Here is a 19,754-nt window from a genome sequence, read left to right on the forward strand (position 1 = left end):
TTATCCACTGATCTACTAATGGGCACTCAGGCTGATTCCAAATCTTAGCTATCGTAAATAATGCTGCAATGAACATAAGGGTGCACACATTCTTTTGAATTAGTGTTTTGGGTTTCTTTAGATATATTCCCACAAATGGAATTGCTGAGTCATAAAGAAGTTTCATTTTTAATGCTTTTAAATCACTTTTTATTTTTTAATTACAGTTGACATACAGCCTTATATTATTTTCATGTATACATCCCAGTGACTAGACATTATATATCTTACTAAGTGATAACCCCAATAAAGCTAGTATTCATCCTGATACCATACAGTTATTAGAATATTATTGACTACATTCCCTGTGCTATAATTTACACCCCCATGACTATTTTGCAACAACTAATTTATACTTCTTAATCCCTTCAAACTTTTTCATCTATCCCCCAAACTCCCTCCCATTTGGCAATTATCAAAATGTTCTCTGTATCTATGAGTCTTTTTCTCTTCTGTTTATTCATTTATTTTGTTATTTAGAATCATTTATTGACAGATATGTATTTTTGCCATTTTATTATTCATATTTTTTATCTTTTTTCTCCTCCTCCTTTTCCTTTTCCTTCTTTTCTTCTCCTCCTCCTTCTTCTTATTCTTTTTTGTATTCTTCTTAAGATCCTTTAACATTTCATGTAGTATGGGTTTGGTGGTGATGAATTCCTTTAACTTTTCCTTGTCTGAGAAGATCTTTAAATGTCCTTCTACTTTAAATTATAACTTCCTAGGTAATGTTGGTGGAAGGTGCTTGCTTTTCATCACTTTGAATAATTCTTGCCAATCCTTTGTAATCTATGAAGTTTTTGTTGAGAAATCACCTTATAGTTTTATAGGATCTTCCTTGTAAGTAACTAACTGCTTTTCTCTCTTGCTGCTTTAAAAAACTTGTTTAGTCACGTTATCCTCATTTTTTCCCATTACTCTACCTTGCCCTATCCACCCCCCACTTCCCACATTAAATTCCCCCCATTATCTTTGTTCATGCGTTCTTTATACATGTTCCTTGACTTGACCCTTCCCCTTCTTTCTCCCATTATCCCCCTCACCCCTCCCCTCTGGTCACTGTAAGTGTGTTCTTTATTTCTGTGCCTCTGGGTCTATTTTGCTCACTTGTTTGTTTTGTTGATTAGGTTCCACTAATAGTAGAGATCATATGGTATTTGTCTTTCACTGCCTGGGTTATTTCACTTAGCATAATACTCTCCAGTTCCAAATTCACTCTTTGTCTCTATCCTTTGCATTTTAATTATGATGTGTCTTGGTGTGCGTTCATTTTATTTGGGATTCTCTGTGCTTCCTGGACTTGTATGCTTATTTTCTTCACTAGGTTATGTAAGTTTTCTATTATTTTTTAAATAGGTTTTCAATTTCTTGCTCTCTCTCTTCTCTTTCTAGCACCCCTATAATACAAATGTCAATATGTCTGAAGTTGTCCCAGAGGCTCCTTTCACTATTTTAACTTTTTAATTATTTTTTGTCTCTGCTGTTTTGATTGGCTATGTGTTCTTTTTTTATTCCAAGTTTCTGATTTGATTCCAAGCTTTAACTATTCTACTACTGATTCCCTGTAAGATATTTTTTTCATTTCAATTAATGTATTGTTTATTTCTGAGTAGTTCTTTCTTATTTTTTTTTATCTGTATTTTTTTCCTTTCTCTCTGTTGAAATTTTCACTAAGTTCATCTACTCTTCCCCTAAGTTCACTGAGCATCACTATAACCAGTATTCTGAACTCTGTATCTGATATATTCCTTGTCTCCATTTTTGCTTAATTCTTTTTCTGGAGTTTTGTTCTATTCTTTCAGTTGGGACATGTGTCTCTGTCTCTAATTTTGGAAGCCTCCCTATATTTGTTTCTATGTATTAGGTATGGCTACTACATCTCCTGGGCTTGGTAGAGTGGCCTAAAGTAGTAGGTTCCCTACAAGCTCCAGTGGCATAACCTCCCCAATCACCCAAGCTGGGCATTCCAGGTACACTACCCCAACCATGTGGGCTCTGTGCACCCTCTTGTAGTTGAGCTTTGACTGCTGTTGGCATGCCAATAGGAGGGATTTACCCTTAAGCCAACTGGCTGCAGGACTGGCTGTGACTACCAACCATTGTGCAACATCAGTTGTACAGGAGCCCATCCCATAGCTCCACACTTACTTCAGCAGGGCTCTGGTGCCCACTAAATCCTCCCCTTAAGTGTGTCTCTGTGGCGGTGGTTGGGTGGTTCTCCAACATCGTCTGAATCTGTCCACCAGGTGTGCTGGCTCTGGTGTCTCCCAGTAGGTGCAGGTCAAGGTCAGTCACCACTTGTGTTCAGGCCAGGGCAACCTGGCTTGAGTTACAAAGCAATCTGCTGGTGGCTGCTACTTCTGCTGGGCTTAGGGTATTCATCTGAAGTTGAGCTGCAACTGGCTGCTCCTAGTGCCCAGCCTAGGACCACTTAGTAAGAGTTATGAGGCATGCTGAGAACAGATGCTGTTTCTATGAAAGATTTTAGGAAAATCTGAAGTGTAAGTGGTCTAAGAGGAACTGCCCGGGACTTAAGAAGCCCTCCATCTCACTCAGCCTCAATTCTTGCTTGTTATTACATCCAGAAGTTATTGGGACTTCTCTTCTCAGCACTGGAACCCTGGGCTTGGGGTTTGGTGTGGGACTGATACCCATCTCTCCTCAGGTGGGACCTCTGCTGTCCAAGATATATCTCCCAATTTATCACCACCACATATGGGTGTGAAACCTGCCTGGTCCTCATGTCTGCCCCTCCTAGCCATCTCCATGTGGCTTCTTTATTTTTTCATCCTTACCTGAAGGTGTATTTATTGATTTTTAGAGAGAAACATCAATCAGCTGCCTCCTATACATGCCCTGACCAGGGATCAAACCTGCAACCTAGGTGTGTGCCCTGACCAGGAATCAAACCCACAATATTATGGTGTATTGAACAATGCTCCAACCAACTGAACCCCCTGGCTAGGGCTCAATGTGGCTTCATCTTTAAATCCTTGGATGTAGGTCTTCTATTCTCTTAGATTTTATATGACACTGAATGATGGTTGTTCTGTAGTTTTGTTGTGATTTTTGATATGGGTGTGGGAGGTTCTCAGTACCACATTTACCTACACTGCCTAAGGTTGAATCAATTTTCAACATTTTTGCTTTGGCACTTTCAATGTCATAAAATAGCTCCAAGAGTCCCTTTAATGTAGTTTGTCACACTCCATGTCCTACTTAATTTCTTACCCAAAATCTAAGAGATCATGGCACTAGGTGCCTATAACAAGCTGCTTAATTACTGAAAGTGTGAGATAGTTAAACTTCCTGGGGCTACTTTTGACTACAGGGAGCTGAGAACACATGGATAAATGTGTCCCCATTCCTAATATAGACCACTTAGGTTGGGCCCTAACTTGTTAGCATTAGTGGTCTTATAAGAAGAGGAAGAGAAAGACATCTTTTTTCTTATGTGCAACCACACAAACAAGAGATCCTGTGCTCACAGAAGATGATGGTCACCTACAAAGCAAGGAAAGAGGAACCAGAATAAAACCCACATTGCCAGTACCTTGGTCCTAGAGCCTCTAGAACTGTGAAAAATAAGTTTCTATTGTTTAAACAATTTAGTCTATGGTATTTTGTTATAGCAGCCCAAACTCAATAAGAGATGTTTTATCTCTTCATAAAAAATAGTTATGTCAAGAGTAGTTTTAAACAGTGATTGCCTTCCTCTTCTCATTGTTGAACTTGATATTGAGCCAGCATCTTCTCTATGCCTTGGCAAATAGTCATACTCCTTTGTAAGTATGAATCACCATTCAACAATGTCAGGAAATATCTCCAAGAGTTCCTTTAATATGAGTTTTTCTTTGTTAATGTCGCCTCCTTTTGCATATCTTTATACATGCATCACAGTCACTTTCCTCATTTATGTTTAGTTTGCCTTCATCTGACTGAAGATCTAGTTATGTTAAAAGGTGGCTTTTCTGTTGTTTAATAATTTCAACTCTGCTTAGACAAACTACTTGCCATTCATTCATAAGCTTACAGTACATCCTTCATAAAATTCATGACCTGCATATAACTACAAATAGTCTCTTCATATAAGGAACAATAAAAATAGTGATTAAACTGTAATAATACTTACTAGAAAGAAACCAATTAATACAATCAAGTCAAAACATACAGTCATTTTTAAATGATTGTATAAAGCCTTTAGCAACACAAAACTTAAAATCGGAAAACACCAACTTTAATGTCTTACTACCATTTATTTTGTAGAGTGATAATGTCTCTATAATTTTTATTATTTTAACTTTTTATTATCTATTAATAATTTATTAAGCAACTCATAAGATGCTATTATTGACTTTATAAATCATAGGTTCCTAACCAAATACTTAAAAAAATTAAATTCCCTGAAAATGACATGCTTCTTAGAGACTTACTGTTTAGAGAAATGCTTATCTTTTGAGATACAAAATAGAAACTTGCATATATAAAGGCTCTTCTTCAAGTATATACTAAGAAAATAAAAGCACAGTTATTTCTACTGCATAGAATTTTGTCTTAAGATTGTAATGCACAAGACTGCTTTGAAAGAATTTTTCTATAACTTTAATAAGACCTTAATCATATTGAAAAAAAAAGTCACTGGATAAGTAGAAAAAAGTTTGTTGCATTTAAAGTCTGGCTCTTTTAATGAATACAAAACATGGGTTAGTTATTTCAAACAGTTTTATGCGATAAAGGAGAAGGCCATAAAATATATCCAAACTGACTACCATCACTTTTCAGTTAATTCTATAATTATTCTCTGTTCTGTTTCCTTAAAGGTGAATTTCAGTGTAACTGTTAAGGACAATATTTTCCCTCTAATAATCAGAGGGTGTTTAAAAAATAATTATTTGTCTCAGACTTGCTAACTTGGAACCTTAATATTTTATATATATAGATGTATTAGTTATAGGAAACATCAATCATTACATTGTTTTAGGTAAGAATTAACCATAATACATTAAATTAAAGAGGTTGAGAATACCATGTTAAAAATCCTCATATATTTCTGGTGCAAGTGTGAACTGGCAACAACTTTGAAAGCTAACATTTTCTCCCAAAGATGAAAACTAATATGGTTTGTGACCAAAAAATTTTAGTCCTAGGTACTTTTCACAACAGTAATGTACATATGCGTTCATAAAAAGAATATATTAAAGTATTCATAGCAGCATTATTTTTAATAGCCCCAAACTGGGAGTTACCCAAATGCTCATTCCAGTGGAATAGCCACTCATCAGCAATGGGAATGAGCTAACTCAAATGGTATGCAGATTCACACACCAACTCACAAACTCAATGTTGAATAAAATAAGTCACACACACACAAAATACATATGATATGATTCCACTAATTAAAATACAATGTAGGCAAAAGTAATCTACTCTGTATAGGCAAAAGTCAGAATAGCAGCTTCTCTTAGGGATGGGACAAATTGTGTCTAGAACAAAGAAATGAAGGGGCTTCTTTTTTGGTTATATTTTATTGATTATGCTATTACAATTGTCCTGATTTCCCTCCCTTTGTCTCTTTCCACTCAGCACCCCCCAACTCCCTTAGGCAATCTCCACATCATTGTCCACATTCATGGGTCATGTGTATAAATTTTTTGGCTACTATGTGTCCTACACTGTACTTTACATCTCTATGGCTATTCTGTAACTATGCATTTGTACTTCTTAATCCTCTCACCTCTTCTCCCATTCCCCACACCCTTTCCCATCTGGCAACCATCAAAATGCTATCTGTATCCATGATTTTGTCTGTTTTCTTCTTGTTTCCTTAGTTGTTTTTTTATATTCAATTGCTATGTATTTTTGCCATTTGATTATTGATAGTTTTCATCATTTTCTTAAATAAGTCCCTTTAATACTTCATATAATAATGGTGTGGTGATGATGAATTCCTTTAGTTTTTTCTTGTCTGGGAAGTTCTTTATCTGGCCTTCTATTTTAAATGACATTTTTGCTGGGTAGAGCAATCTTTGCTGTAGGTCCCTGCTTTTCATGACTTTGAATATGTCTTGCCAATCCCTTTTAGTCTACAAAATTTCTTTTGAGAAATCAGCTGTCTCATGGGAACTTCCCTGTAAGTAACTAACTTTTTTCTCTTGCTGCTTTTAAGATTTTCTCTTTCTCTTTAATCTTTGGCATTATAATTGTCTTGGAGTGGGCCTTGGCATCCATCTTCTTTGGAACTCTCTGTTCTTCCTGAACTTGCATGTCTATTTCCTTCACCAAATTAGGGAAGTTTTCTTTCATTACTCTTTCAAATAGATTTCCATTTTTTTTCTCTTTATCTTCTTCTTCAGGAACCCCTATGATGCAAATGTTGGATCTCTTAAAGTTGTCCCACAGGCTGTTCATACTATCCTCATTTGGGGGGGTGGGGTTCTTTTTTCTTCTTATTCTGATTGGTTGTTTTTGCTTCCTTATGTTCCAAATCATTGATGTGATCCTCAGCTTCATCCACTGTATTGTTATTTCCATGGAAAATGTTCTTTATTTTAATCACAGTATTCCTTATTTCTGACTAGATCTTTTTTATGATGCTGAGGTCCTCACTAGCTCCTTAAGCACTCAATAACCAGTGTTTTGAACTCTGTATCTGATAGATTGCTAATCTCTATTTCATTTCTCTTTTCTGGAGTTTTGATATGTTCTTTCATTTGGGCCATGTTTCTTTGTCTTCTTGTTTTGGCAGCCTACCTATGTTTGTTTCTATGTATTAGGTAGAGCTGCTACATCTCCTGGGCTTGGTAGAGCAGTGTAATGTAGTAGGTTCCCTGTAGCATTCAGTGGCACAGCTTCCCCAGTCAAGGTATGCCTTTCATCTGGGCTGAGTACACCCTCCTCTTGTAGTTGAGCCTTGAATGCTATTAACATATCAGTGGGGGGATTTACCCAGGCCAGTCAGCTGCAAGCATTGGCTGTGACCACTTACCACCAACCCCCAGAGGGCAAGCTGTGCAAGGGTAGGGTGGTGGTTCTCCAACATGGCCTGCAGCTGTCAACTGGGTATATTGGCCTTGGGCTTTCCTGGGTGACACAGCCCAATAACAGCCCCCACCTATTTTGCTAAGGAACACCCTGCCTGATGTATAAAGTGATCTGAGATGGCTGCTACTTGTGCTGGCCTTGGAGAGTCCTAGCTAGAGCAAGGCTGTGCATCTAGCTGGCTGCTGCCTGTACCAGGCTTCCGGCTCACTAAGATCATCTGTTGCTTATTTGATAGGTTTTAGGAAGTTGTGAAGCATGAGCCAAGACCAGACATTCATATGGTAAAGTCACAGTTAACAGTTTTGCTGGTCTGTAAGTTGGGTGGGGCAGAGTCTTGGGGATCTCCAAAGTGGGTCAAACAGTGTTTACCAGCTTGATGGAGTCTCAGTTCTGGTACCAGCCTGCCAGATCCATTGTTCTATGGGGAGAGGGCCCAGAAAAGGCAAAATGGCCTCTGTTCAGCTTGTTGTCAGATACTTCAGTTCCTCCGAGTATGTCACTGGTGCCTTTTGAGCTACTACCCCAGTGCTGGAGCTCAGAGTGAGTGAATCTGAGTAAGTCCATGTGTGGGTTTTTTAATAGGAACTGCTTGGGGTCCCACATGTTTTTTCCATTGACTCAATCCCTACTAATTTTTACAGTCAGAAGTTGTGGGACTTATATTCCTGGCACTGGAACCCTGGGCTGGGGGCCCTGGTGTGTGGAGGTGACTACTTTAGAGAGGTCTCCCCGGTGCCACGGATGAGAATTAATATGACAAAGATATTATGTGATCTGCTTGGAGAGAAGGGATGGCTGATTTCTCTGGGGAGACAAAGGCCCGCAGCGGCCAGTTTCTCTGAGGAGAAAAGGCCCCGAGCACCCTCTTCCATAGCCTTTTATTGGGTTGTAATACACAGGAATACAGGGAGGCAAGGATCAAACAGTAGGTAACATTACAAAGAGATCTGAGGGCTTCGGAGTCAGTGGCTGTCAGGAAGAGAGTTGCAGAAACTTTGGGAGACATACTTATTTCCTCTCGGACCTTTATCATATGAATGAAAGCACTCTTAGCAGAGCAGATTTCACAGGTTTATCAGCAAGTCTTTGTGATGCCAGATTTTTCCCCAGGGCACTCTCTGACCAGGCAAGGAGCTGCACCTCTCCCCATCAGGTATTCAGGCTTAAGGGGATTAGAGCCAGGAAGCACTTCTCCCAGAGAACATGGGGACTCAGGCTTTGACAAAGCTGGGGGGCGAGAGTCCATTGCTCTCTGTTGCAGCCCCCTGAGTCCTTCCATGAAGGCCTCCCAGGTGATCAAGTCTGGCTTAGGTTGCCCCCCGCTGTAAGGCGGTGTTTGCTACCAGAGACAAGCTTTGTCTCCTGTGGCTGGCATTCCAAAGGTCATCTCTTGCCCTTACCCATGAGGGGTAGAGATACAATTCCTAAAATCAGGCAGAGCGGTCTACTACACTGGTGTGGAGCTAGGACTCATCACTGCAGAGGTATCCTCCCAAATATTTATCTACTACATGTGGGTATGGGACCAGCCTGTTTGGCATCTGCATCCCTCCTACCATTCTGGATGCTTAATTCTGTAGTTGTTAGACTTCCATTTAACTTGATTTCTGACAGTGATGATTGCTCTAAATTTTAGTTGTAAATTTGATGTGGTTGTGTAAAGAGGTGAGCTATGTCTGTCTATGCTGTCATCTTGATGAAGGGATTTCTATTATGCTTGTTTGTAGGTGTTGTTCACAAGTGTGTGTACGCTTTGTGAAGATAGTAAGCTGTACACGTTCATGTGCATATCTCTGTGTAAATTACTTTTCAATAAATAGTATTATAAAATAAAATTCTTCTGGTAAGATAATTTCATTTGTTCATTTTAGTTCATATATAGTTTTTCATATTAATGTTATGATAATCAGCAGTTAATTGTACTTAACAACAAAGCCATCATCCTCCTTGCAGAGAACTTTTATAAATTAACTACCTACTCATTCCTGAAACAGGATGCAAAGTTGAGGTCTACAGTGTGGTTTCGCTGCATGGCATCAGCACTGCAGTAGTGATATCACTATTCCTCCTGATAGGCTTAACTAGATTGACACACCTAAAGAGGGCAAAATAAATACCTTATACCACAGTCATTCTATTCATAAATATTAAAATCCACTTCTCTAGCCCTGGCTGGTGTGGCTTAGTGAATTGAGTGCCGGACTGGGAAACAAAGGGTCACCAGTTCAGTTCCCAGTCAGGGCATGTGTAAGCCGGGGTTGCAGGCCAGGTCTCCAGTAGGGGTTGCATGAAAAGCAACCACACATTGATTTTTCTTTCCCTCTTTTTCTTCCTCCTTCTCTTTCTAAAAATAAATCAATAAAAGCTTTTAAAAATCCACTCCTCCAGAAAATACGACATAGTTAACTAAATTTGCATCCTATTGAAGTTCAAAGTCATAACTTTGTCCTTAAATCAGTAAGTATGTAAAGTCAAAATCATTCTTGAAAATTCCCCAGTAATGTGGCACACCAGATATTGAGTTTAGACTCACAGTCCCTACAAGATAGATGACTTTTCCTTTAATATTAATTTGGCCATTTTTTCTCTAATGAAACATGAGATAAAGGAACTGGCCTACATTTAGAAGCACATTATTAAAAAAAATATATCAGAATCACGTCAGCCTCAGAGACACCTGGGAGCTATACTTACCTGAAGTAACAGTTGATCTATAGTGCCCAACTCAGAATTTCTATAAGATATACACCTATTAGATGATATAGCTGGCTGTTTATATTTATTATTTATTTTCTCTTTTATTCTCTTTCAATCTCCACCACTGGCCCCAGTGTGGTGCACCCATAGTTGAATTCACATAAATGAGTTTCAGATATAGGACCCTACTGTACTATGAAAAGGTTTAACTTTTATAGCCACTCAGATATGGAACTAATGGCTGAATCTGCCACTTACTACCTATTGATGAACTTTAATTTCCTTGACTGAAAAGTGGAAACAATATCTACCTTACATTGCAGTGTGTAGCGCTGCCTTACATGTATATGAAATACCTTATATATTGTATAGTATCTGTCACATTGTATTTAGTAAATTACAACTATTGTTACTATAATGGAAGAATAAGAAAATAAATAAAAGACACAGAATTATTATGATATATTTCCAAAACAAATTTAACTTAAAGTTAATTACCCTTTTTCAAACTGTTGGAAGAAATTTGTAATGTTAGTTATATATTTCCCCCAACTTAGGATCCTCCTGAAGCTCAAGCCCATGTGTTCACAGTGGTTTGCTTTCCAGGATCTTTTTCCCTGGAACATAGTTTTTTTGTTTGTTTGTTTTAAATATTTATTTATTTATTTATTTATCATTAGAGGAGAAGGAGAGAGGGAGAGAAATATCAATGTGTGGTTGCCTCTAGTGCATCCCCTGCTGGGAACTGGCCTGCAGGGAACTGGCTTGCAACCCAGGCATGTGCCCTGACTGGGAAGTGAACCTGGATCCTCTGGTTTGCAGGCCTGCGCTCAATCCCCTGAGCTACACCAGCAAGGGCTGGAACATAGTTTAAAAGGCCTTCCCACAGCAAGTGTTGTCTGCTTCCCAGCCCTTTGGATCCAGGCTTGCTTGGGACAGGATTGGTCGGCAGAGTGCAGCAGATGTGGGCCCAGTGCCCATTCCTGGCTTGGCCCTCACATGGCCATATAAGCTGTCATATTGCTACTGGGTACTCTGCCTCAGTCATAAGAAAAACCTCAGGCCACCCTGCAGGAACAGGGTAGACAATGTGGGTCAGTGACAAGTCAGCCTAACTGAGGTCCCAGATGTGTACAAAACCCCAAATTAATGAGCAAAGCCACCCTGCAGCTCTATTGTGGTCACCTCCAAATGGCCACAGACACATAAGGGAGACCAGTCCTCACTAGAACTGTCCAGCAGAATCATGAGCCAAATAAATGCTTCTGATTTTAAGTCATCACAGCTTGGGTGTTTATTTTTTTTTAACACAGTCATACTTAACTAATATAGACCAAGTAGTCTCTCATCAGTTCTTCAAATTTTTCTTTTAACCCTAGAACATTAGTTACAATTTGAAGTACAGATACAATATTCCTGTGGGTTCTTATATGTTCAGACATTCCATAATATTCCAGTGAGACATATGCACACACAAAACCATAGCTGGTTTAATAAAAATATCTCTTATTGACTTGCATCAGAATCTTCTACATTTATTTCTCAATGAAGCTGCTGTAGCCCTACTGTGATGAAGCCAAACTTAAGCCCTAATTAATAGTGTAATTTGGTCACTATCTGTCATGTTATAAATAAATTATTTAATAAACATACATATACAAGATTCTTGTCAAGGTGTTGGAGTAAGTACCTTATTTAAGATTTGATGTATAATTAGGAGACATCTAATTGAGATCAATTATTCTCCTTTTTTAAGATTTAAATAAATATGCACATATAGTAAAATTAAATTTATACTCTTACTCTGTCTCATTCTAAAGGAAATATAATAGCCAATTTCTTATGTACCCTTTCAGAGATATTGAATCTGTATACATCACATGCACAGGCAAAATTAAATATACAATATGTATGTTTGTGTGCCTGTGTGCATATTTGGTCCTATAAATTTTGCATTTATTTTCAGCAGTTTATTTTGAAAATCAAAACATGTCAGTATATATAGATTTTAAGGCAGAACCTGAAACAAAATAAGCAAGTCAATGTACACAGTTATTAATGCTTTTGAGCAGGTGTGATCACAATTCTTTAGTGACTGGAACACTGTTAAAGCTTCAGATTTTCTATTCACATTTCACTTTTTTTATTCTTTTCACAGAAGAGACAGGATATGATTGTCAGACAGTCTGGGTTCATTACAGACCATTTATCTTCCTCTATTTAAACCAACATTTGATGAATTCATACAATGCTTAGTAGTAGTCACTGATTTAAATAAAATCATCCCCAAAATTTGTCAGGACAGAGAAAAGTGGACTTCAATTTGAATCATATTCTTTAAGTGTATAATTCCTTTTTAAAAAAAGCATTTTTTGCCTTAATGATATTAGCAAGTCTTATATTTTCTAAGGATGTCTATGTGCAGAGTCGATCTACACCCTTAAAAGAAAGGTGCTAAAGGAAGCAGTTGAGCTATCGAGTGTCCAAACTCCAGAAACAGATCGTGCAGGTGAGGGTACAACAGTCTTGAGTCCAAAAGTCTAAAACCATGCTTACTCAGTAGTGAAGTTTACACAGCTAAGGACTCTGCACCTTTAGAGGAAAGTTTGTGGCTTGATAATTAACCTTCTTGAAACAACCCTTAAAAATAGTGTAATGCACCACGAATTCACCTAAATTCTTTTTAGCACCCAGTACAGCAAAATATCAGTAATACAGTTCCTAAGTTTTTTGAAACAGTTTTCAATCTGTTTATGATATTAAAAAAATACAGGTTGTTTTTTTAAATTTTACCACCTCCTTCAGATAGTAGTGACTAAGTTCTGAAAACATAAAGTCAATAAAACAGTAGCAAGTTATAAGAAATTGAATCTTCAGTTCTTTTTTAAAATAACCAGATTAAATTCTGGGTGCATTCTCTATCATAAAAATTTCAAAGAGCTTGATATCTGGGACAGATTTTTTTAGCAATGTTACAGGAACTAATGTGGGAGGAAGAAGGGGAGAGGGAAGGAGGAGGAAAGAAGGAAGAGAACCAAGATATCTCACTCCCCAAACTACAGCTCCATGAAGCAACTCTATTAGAGAGAGATCTTTAGCTTGCTTCTGAGCACGAGAAGATTCTTATCTACACTGTCAATTTGAAAATTACTGTGTATGCTGTTTTTGTCACAGATGAGGCAGCAAATTTTCATAGAACACAAACAAATGGGCTTCAGAGAACTACACACTGTGGACAAGGTGATGGCTACAAAAATAACAAAAGCTTTAGGCTTATTTCTCAAATAGACAAGAGCCTATAAAACAGTGAAAGTTTCCAAAGAGAAATCTGAAACAAAAGCTCCATTCAAGGAAATATCTGGAAGGTGGAGGTGGAAAATAGTTTATACTATTTTTTCCTCTATTATATTTTCTTTTCCTGATAATTTTCAGAATAACATCATGTCCTATATTCCTCTAGTACTATTATTAATGCCCTCAACTTTCTGTTCCTGCCTGGCAGGGATCCATCAATTCACAGCTTTTCCACTACTAAACCTATTTCTCAATATAGGTCACTTGAGTCAAAATTACTCAGTTATGGATAAAATATAATCCTGCACTAGAGGAACATATTTTTATCTCAACATTTGAAGAGTTGCCTTCTTTATATTTTGCAGTGTTAATGGAGGTTACACTCATAACTCTTCTAGAAGAGACTATAATTTAGAAATCTACTCTTCCCTTGATAATTAGGCACAACCTCTATTAACATAAAATGAAAATTATGTGACAGAGGAGACATAATCAGATCCCTTAGTTTTAAACTAATGGTGAAAGTTGTGACTTGTCCATTTTGTGAAAGTCTCCTCTGAAGGCATGCCAGCATTTATGAAAATGCCATTATAACCCCCATAACTATAGCCTGGAGCCCACACTGTAAGTAAAAATTAAAAGAAGTTCTAAATCAGGTGTGCATGTCATTGTCACTGAACTTTCTTCATCCTTTATTTTAAATAATAGCTTGTTGTATTTCATAGTAAAGGAGATTCACTTTGCTCATATATAGCTCAACACAAGTAATAGTTTATTTTTCTCATTATCTCCTATTGCTGTTTGCAGGAGGACCTGATGAAGATTTTACCCTAAATCCTAACTTGAGATTAAATCACTGAAAATACAGACTATTTGAGATATTTAGGAAAATATAAATACAAATTTATTACCTATGGTCATCTCAGAGATGAGAAAATAGATTCTTGCTAAAATCGGTGTTTGAAACTCTGGATTCTTTTTGGTTGTAAATGGCAGAAACCCAAATAAAACTAGATTAGGCACAGTGGGTGAGAAGGACATACTTTATTCACTCATCAAACTGAAAAGGCACAAGTACAACTGACCCTAGAACAATGTTCTTGGGCTCTGTGGCACTCAGCCTCTAACTCTTCTGCCACATGATGGCTGCATTCTGAGGCTGACCTTTCTGCAGGGCACTGAATACAGCAGCAAGTAACCCTAACATTCTTCATCACTGAGTAACTAAATCTCAGTAAATTTCTAATTAGTCTGGTTTGGACCTCGGTCCCTTTCCTTATCTTATCACAGCAAAGAAAATCTCCCCTAAAAGCCTGTGGGATTAACTGCCTGACTAGGATGCTACTGATTGGGGAAGAGATTTACCCAAAGAAAAATTACCCCCCAATTTTTTTTTTGGTGTGGTAATTTACCCAAAGAAATTACCCAAAGGAAAAAAAAAAGAGAATGTTTCATTACTTAAAGAAAGGGAAATATATGGTGGATAGGCAGAAATAGTATTTGGCAAGGCCTGGCTTGACACACACTTCTTCGTGAGAATGCTCACATTTCATAAAGATAACAAGTACTGAGTATCAAGGACTAATTAATTATGTGTCCAGCACTGTGCTAAGCATTTCACATGCCTTGCTTCATTGAATCTTTGTAACTGGTTTGTGGTAGACATTACCATTATTATTTCCCAAAATGGTGCATAATATGCACCAATTCACCTATATTGGTTATTTATGTTAGGACTCTTTATAATTGCCCTGGGATCCTTTCAATTTTTCTGGTTCCAATGCATACAATTGATGTATTTTGAATGAGAAATCTTGGTTATTTCTAATATTTCCATAAGACAACTGAGATTCATGCAATCACATAATTAAAAAAGGTAAACAGAGTAAGGAAAAACCCACTAGTAGGAGCTCAGTAAATGTTATTCATTATTTGTGTTAATTTCACCAGAGCATAGACATGGCAAATACTGAAAGTTCATTATAACAATCTTTCAATTGTTTAATGTATAATTTACATATAATAAAATGCACTCATTTTAAGTGCACAGTCTGATGAGTTTTGCCCAACTACATAGTGTCATAACTACCACACACCTAAGACAGAGAACATTTCCCCATTTTAGTACATTCCCTCTTGTCCCTGCTCTATCCCTCTCTTTCCTTATCCCTGGCAACCACCAAAATGATTTGTCAGTATACTTTTGCCTTTTCTTGAATTTCATATGAATGAAAGCATAAAATATATAGTGTTCTCTATCCAAGTTTTATCATTCAGCATAATGATTTGAAAGTCATCTATACCATTGCATCTATCAGTAGTGGACTCATTTTCATTGCTGAATATCATTTCATCATTAGGATATACCACTTTGTTTCTCTATTTACCAAGTGTTGGAATTTGTGGTTTACTCTGTTTTCTGGATATTATAAGTAATGGTACTATAAATATTTGTGGAGCACTACAAATCTTATTGTAGAATTATGTTTCATTTTTCTTGGGTAGATACCCAAAAAAGGAAATGATGGGTCATAAAATAAGTATGTATTTAACTTTATGAGAGTTGCCAATCTGATTTTCAAATTGTCTGTAACATTTCTGCATTTTTGTTAGCAATGAATTAGAGTTCCATTGGCTTTGCATCTGTGCCAAGATTCAGTATTCTTAGTCTTCTCAAATTAGGCATTCAGGTGGGTGTCCAGTGATTGTTCTTTGTTAATCTAATTTTCATTTCCCTGATGTACACTGAAATAGAGCCCTCCCAAAATGGAATTATTTTCTGGAGGGTGGGCCTTTTGTAGTTCAGGCTTCCCCCACTAAGCAAGTGTTTTAGGAACCTATCTGTATCAGTGCACTGGTTGCCATTGTTGTGAAAGGCTGTATTTGGCTTTAGCTAATTTTTAAAGAGACTCCTTCAAGGTATTTGCCCGCTTCAAGATGGATGACTGATGAGTGCATGGGTGCACACAAACACTGAGTGTTCAGCAGTTTTTGATAAAGACAGCATGGTCTTCATGTCCCACTCTCCCTGTTCACCTGATGTTGTCCCAAGTGACTTGTTTTGTTTCCCTGGATGAAAAAAGACCTCAAAGGTAAATGTTTTGCTGATGTGGAAGAGATGAAACAAAAAACAGCAGTACTAAAAGGCCTCAAAATTGAGTTGAGCAGTGGAAAAAAATATCTCGATAGGTATATTGCATCAGCTGGATAGAACTATGAATGTGACTGAAGTTTAAACATGTAAAAATAAATACACAATTTTTTATAAATAAATTGTGGTTTGGGGGGTCTCTCCTCATAATATGCTTACTGTTCATCAAGTATCTTCCTCGGTAAAGTGTCCATTCAAAATTTTGCTCATTTATTATTGGATTGGAAGTTTTCTCAGTTCTTTACATATTCTGGATACAAGTCCTTGGTCAAATATATGGTTTTGCAAATATTTTCTACAAATCTGTCAATAATCTTTCTATTTTCTTAATAATTTCTCAAAATTGTTTTTAAATTTTGATGAAGTCCAATTTATCAATTGTGGTTCATAAGTTTTGTATCAAAATTTAGTAACCTTTGGGGAAATCAAGAGAACAGATATTTGTCTGGTTTTGTCCAAAAGTTTTATGGTTTTAGGCCTTATATTTAAGTTTATGATTCATTTACATTTGATTTGTAAATGGCATATAACACAGGTGGCAAACATAAGGCCTGCAGACCAAATCCAGCCCTCCACCTTGTTTTATCTGGCCTGGCACCCCGTGGCAGTGCCAAGCTCCTTGTCCCTAGGTAAGGAGTAGTTATATTTGTACAGCCCTAGAATTACACTCAGCCCTTTAAAGGCAATTGTGAGGCTGATGTGGCTCCTCAGTGAAAATGAGTTTGAAACCCCTGGAATATAATAAGTGTTGTGATTCCACACCCTTTCATCCCTATACTGTATTTGATTACATTACTTTTTCATGGTTGTAAGAAATTAACATAAACTTACTGGTTTAATACAACACAAATTTACTAGTTTATCGTTTTCAAGATTAGAAGTTCAATATGACTCTCTCTAAGTCAAAATTAAGTTGTCAACAGGGCTGACTTCCTTTCTGGGGGAACTTCAGGAGAATCCATCTCCTTGACCTTTTTAGCTTGTAGAAGTTGCCCTTATTCCTTGGCTCACAGTGCCTTCCTCCATATCTAAAACCAGTGGCATTGAACTTACTTACCATTCACTGGCTATTCTTCTACCACCATCTTGGTTCCACATTCCTTGCATGAAATGCCAGGGTGAAGCCACAGAAACCATCCCTGCTAAAGAGCAGGAGTTACCACAGCCCCAGGTTGAGACAAGATCTGAAGCAGAATCTGATAGTAATGAATCAGTACCAGAGCTCCAGGAGCAAGATCCCACACAGGCAACCACACAAGCCCAGCTAGCTGCAACAGCTGAAATCAATGAAGAACCAATCAGTAAAGCAAAACAGAGCTGGAGTGAAAATAAGGCATGAAAGGCTATATTGGGTCTTTGACAGGTTCCATGGGTTATTAGAGTCACTGTCCAGAAATTGAAAAATATCCTCTTTGTCATCACAAAACCAGATGTCTACAAGAGCCCAACTTCATATACCTACATAGTTTGGAGGGAAACCAAGATTGAGGATTCATCTTAGCAAACACAGCTAACAGCTGCTGAAAATTCAAAGTTCAAAATGAGGCTGTCTCCAACATTCAGGAAAACACATCAACTCCAACTCTATGAGAGGAGAGTGAAGAGAAAGAGGTTGATGAAAGAGGTGTGGAATTTAGTACATAAAATTGATCATGTCACAAGCGAATGTGTAGAGAGCAAAGGCACTCTGAGCACTGAAGAACAATAATTATTTTGTAAATGCTATATGGAATTAACAATGTAATAATCTAAAAATGAGGAACTTTTTGTGTTTCAAAAGAGTAACTGCAGCCTGGTTTGAAATTTGTACTGTTTCTGTCAGTAAAGTTATGATTTCTTGTGGGATGAAAAAAATAAAACAAAACCAGCAACATTGGTCCCACCTGGGTAACTCAGGATAATCTTCCTATGTGAAGGACACCTAACTAACAAACTTAATTGTATTTGCAACTTTAATTAGTCTTTGCCATGTAACCAAGCATATTCATAGCTTCTGGCAATTAGGATGCAGACATCTTAGGTGGTGTGGTGTCATTAATATGCCTAGCATCAACATTGAATAGACTCTCCTTTCCACCATTGAATTATCTTGAAATCTTTGTTGAAAAATCAGTTGGCCATGTAAGTATGGTTCTATTTCTGGATTTTACTTGGATCCTCTGATCTATTTGTCTACCTTTTAAATATGGCCGTACTGTCTTATTCACTGAAAATGTATACTGATATTTATACTAAGTCTTAAAATCAGGTAATGTAACTCCTTTAACTTTGCCCCTTTTCAAAATTATTTTGGCAATTTTGGCCCTTTGTATTTCCTTATAAATTTAGAAACACTTTGTCATTTTCTACAAAATTCAAAAGAACTTCGGTGGGATTTGCTTTGAAACTATATACTTGTGAGAGAATTGACATCTTAATATTGTCTTTCATCTGTGAACATGGTATCTCCATTTATTTAGGCCTTTAATTTATCTCAGCAATTTTTTGAAATATTCAGCATGCAATTCTTACAAATCAATCTTTGTTAATTCATTCCTAATTATTTTGGGTGTTATTTTATATGCAACTATATTTTTTATTTCTTTTTTAATTATTAGTAATATTAGAAATGCAGGGGCTTTTTGGTATATTTATCTCAAAAAAGTTACTAAATTTACCCATTCTAATAGACAATTAAATATATTTACTAGGATTTTGCATACATGTTAATGTCATCTGCATATAAATATAATTTCCTTTCTTCCTTTCTCATAAAGATGTCTCTTATTTCTCTTTCTTGTCTTATTGCACTGATTTGAACTTCCAAAACAATATTAAATAAAAGTGCTGAAAGCAAATATTCTTGATTCATTCCAGATTTTAGGCAAAATATTCTAAGTTTTTTATATTCTAAATAGGATATCTACAGTCAATTGTTTGTAGATGATCTTTACCAAGATTTAAAATTCTTTTGTAAGAATTTTTGTCAGGAATGGGTGTTCAATTTTTTTCAAAAAATATTTTCTACTATTGAGAAGATCAAATAGTTTCCTTTATTATATTAAAATGATAAATTACATTGATTTAAATTTAAATGTTAAAACTATTGAATTCCTGCTTTTAAACATTTTTATGATAAACTATTATTTTTATGAAATGCTAAATGAACTTTCTAATATTATGTTAAAGATTTTTGCATCTATGTCATGACAGCTATGGGTCTATAATTTTTGGGGGGGTTTTGATAGCCCCATAGCTGGCCCCATAAAAATGTGTTGGACAGTGGAGTCCTCTCTTTTCTACATTTAGGAAAGATTGGTATACTTTCTTCATTAAATTTTTGATAGACTTCCACTAATGAAGCCACATGGCTCCACAATTTTTTTAACATTTTTAAATTATTAATTAAAGGTCTTTAATGGACATAGGATTATTTGAATGTTCTATTTCTTCTTGATGTTGTTTTGGTAAATTACTTTTTAACATATTTGTTCACTTCCTCAAAAGTTTCAAAATTATTGGCAGAAACTTGTTTATAATATTTCCTTTTATT

At 36.6% G+C, this 19,754-nt stretch overlaps 1 pseudogene; it reads left to right on the forward strand.

Moving 5' to 3' along the window:
- The first annotated feature begins 17,327 nt into the window (after positions 1-17,327).
- LOC119038288 (nascent polypeptide-associated complex subunit alpha-like) lies at positions 17,328-17,958 on the forward strand (annotated as a pseudogene).
- The last annotated feature ends 1,796 nt before the right edge of the window (positions 17,959-19,754 follow it).

This window comes from Artibeus jamaicensis, unplaced genomic scaffold (assembly GCF_021234435.1).
Source record: "Artibeus jamaicensis isolate MK-2021 breed Jamaican fruit bat unplaced genomic scaffold, CSHL_Jam_final contig_1157, whole genome shotgun sequence".
NCBI lineage: Eukaryota > Metazoa > Chordata > Mammalia > Chiroptera > Phyllostomidae > Artibeus > Artibeus jamaicensis.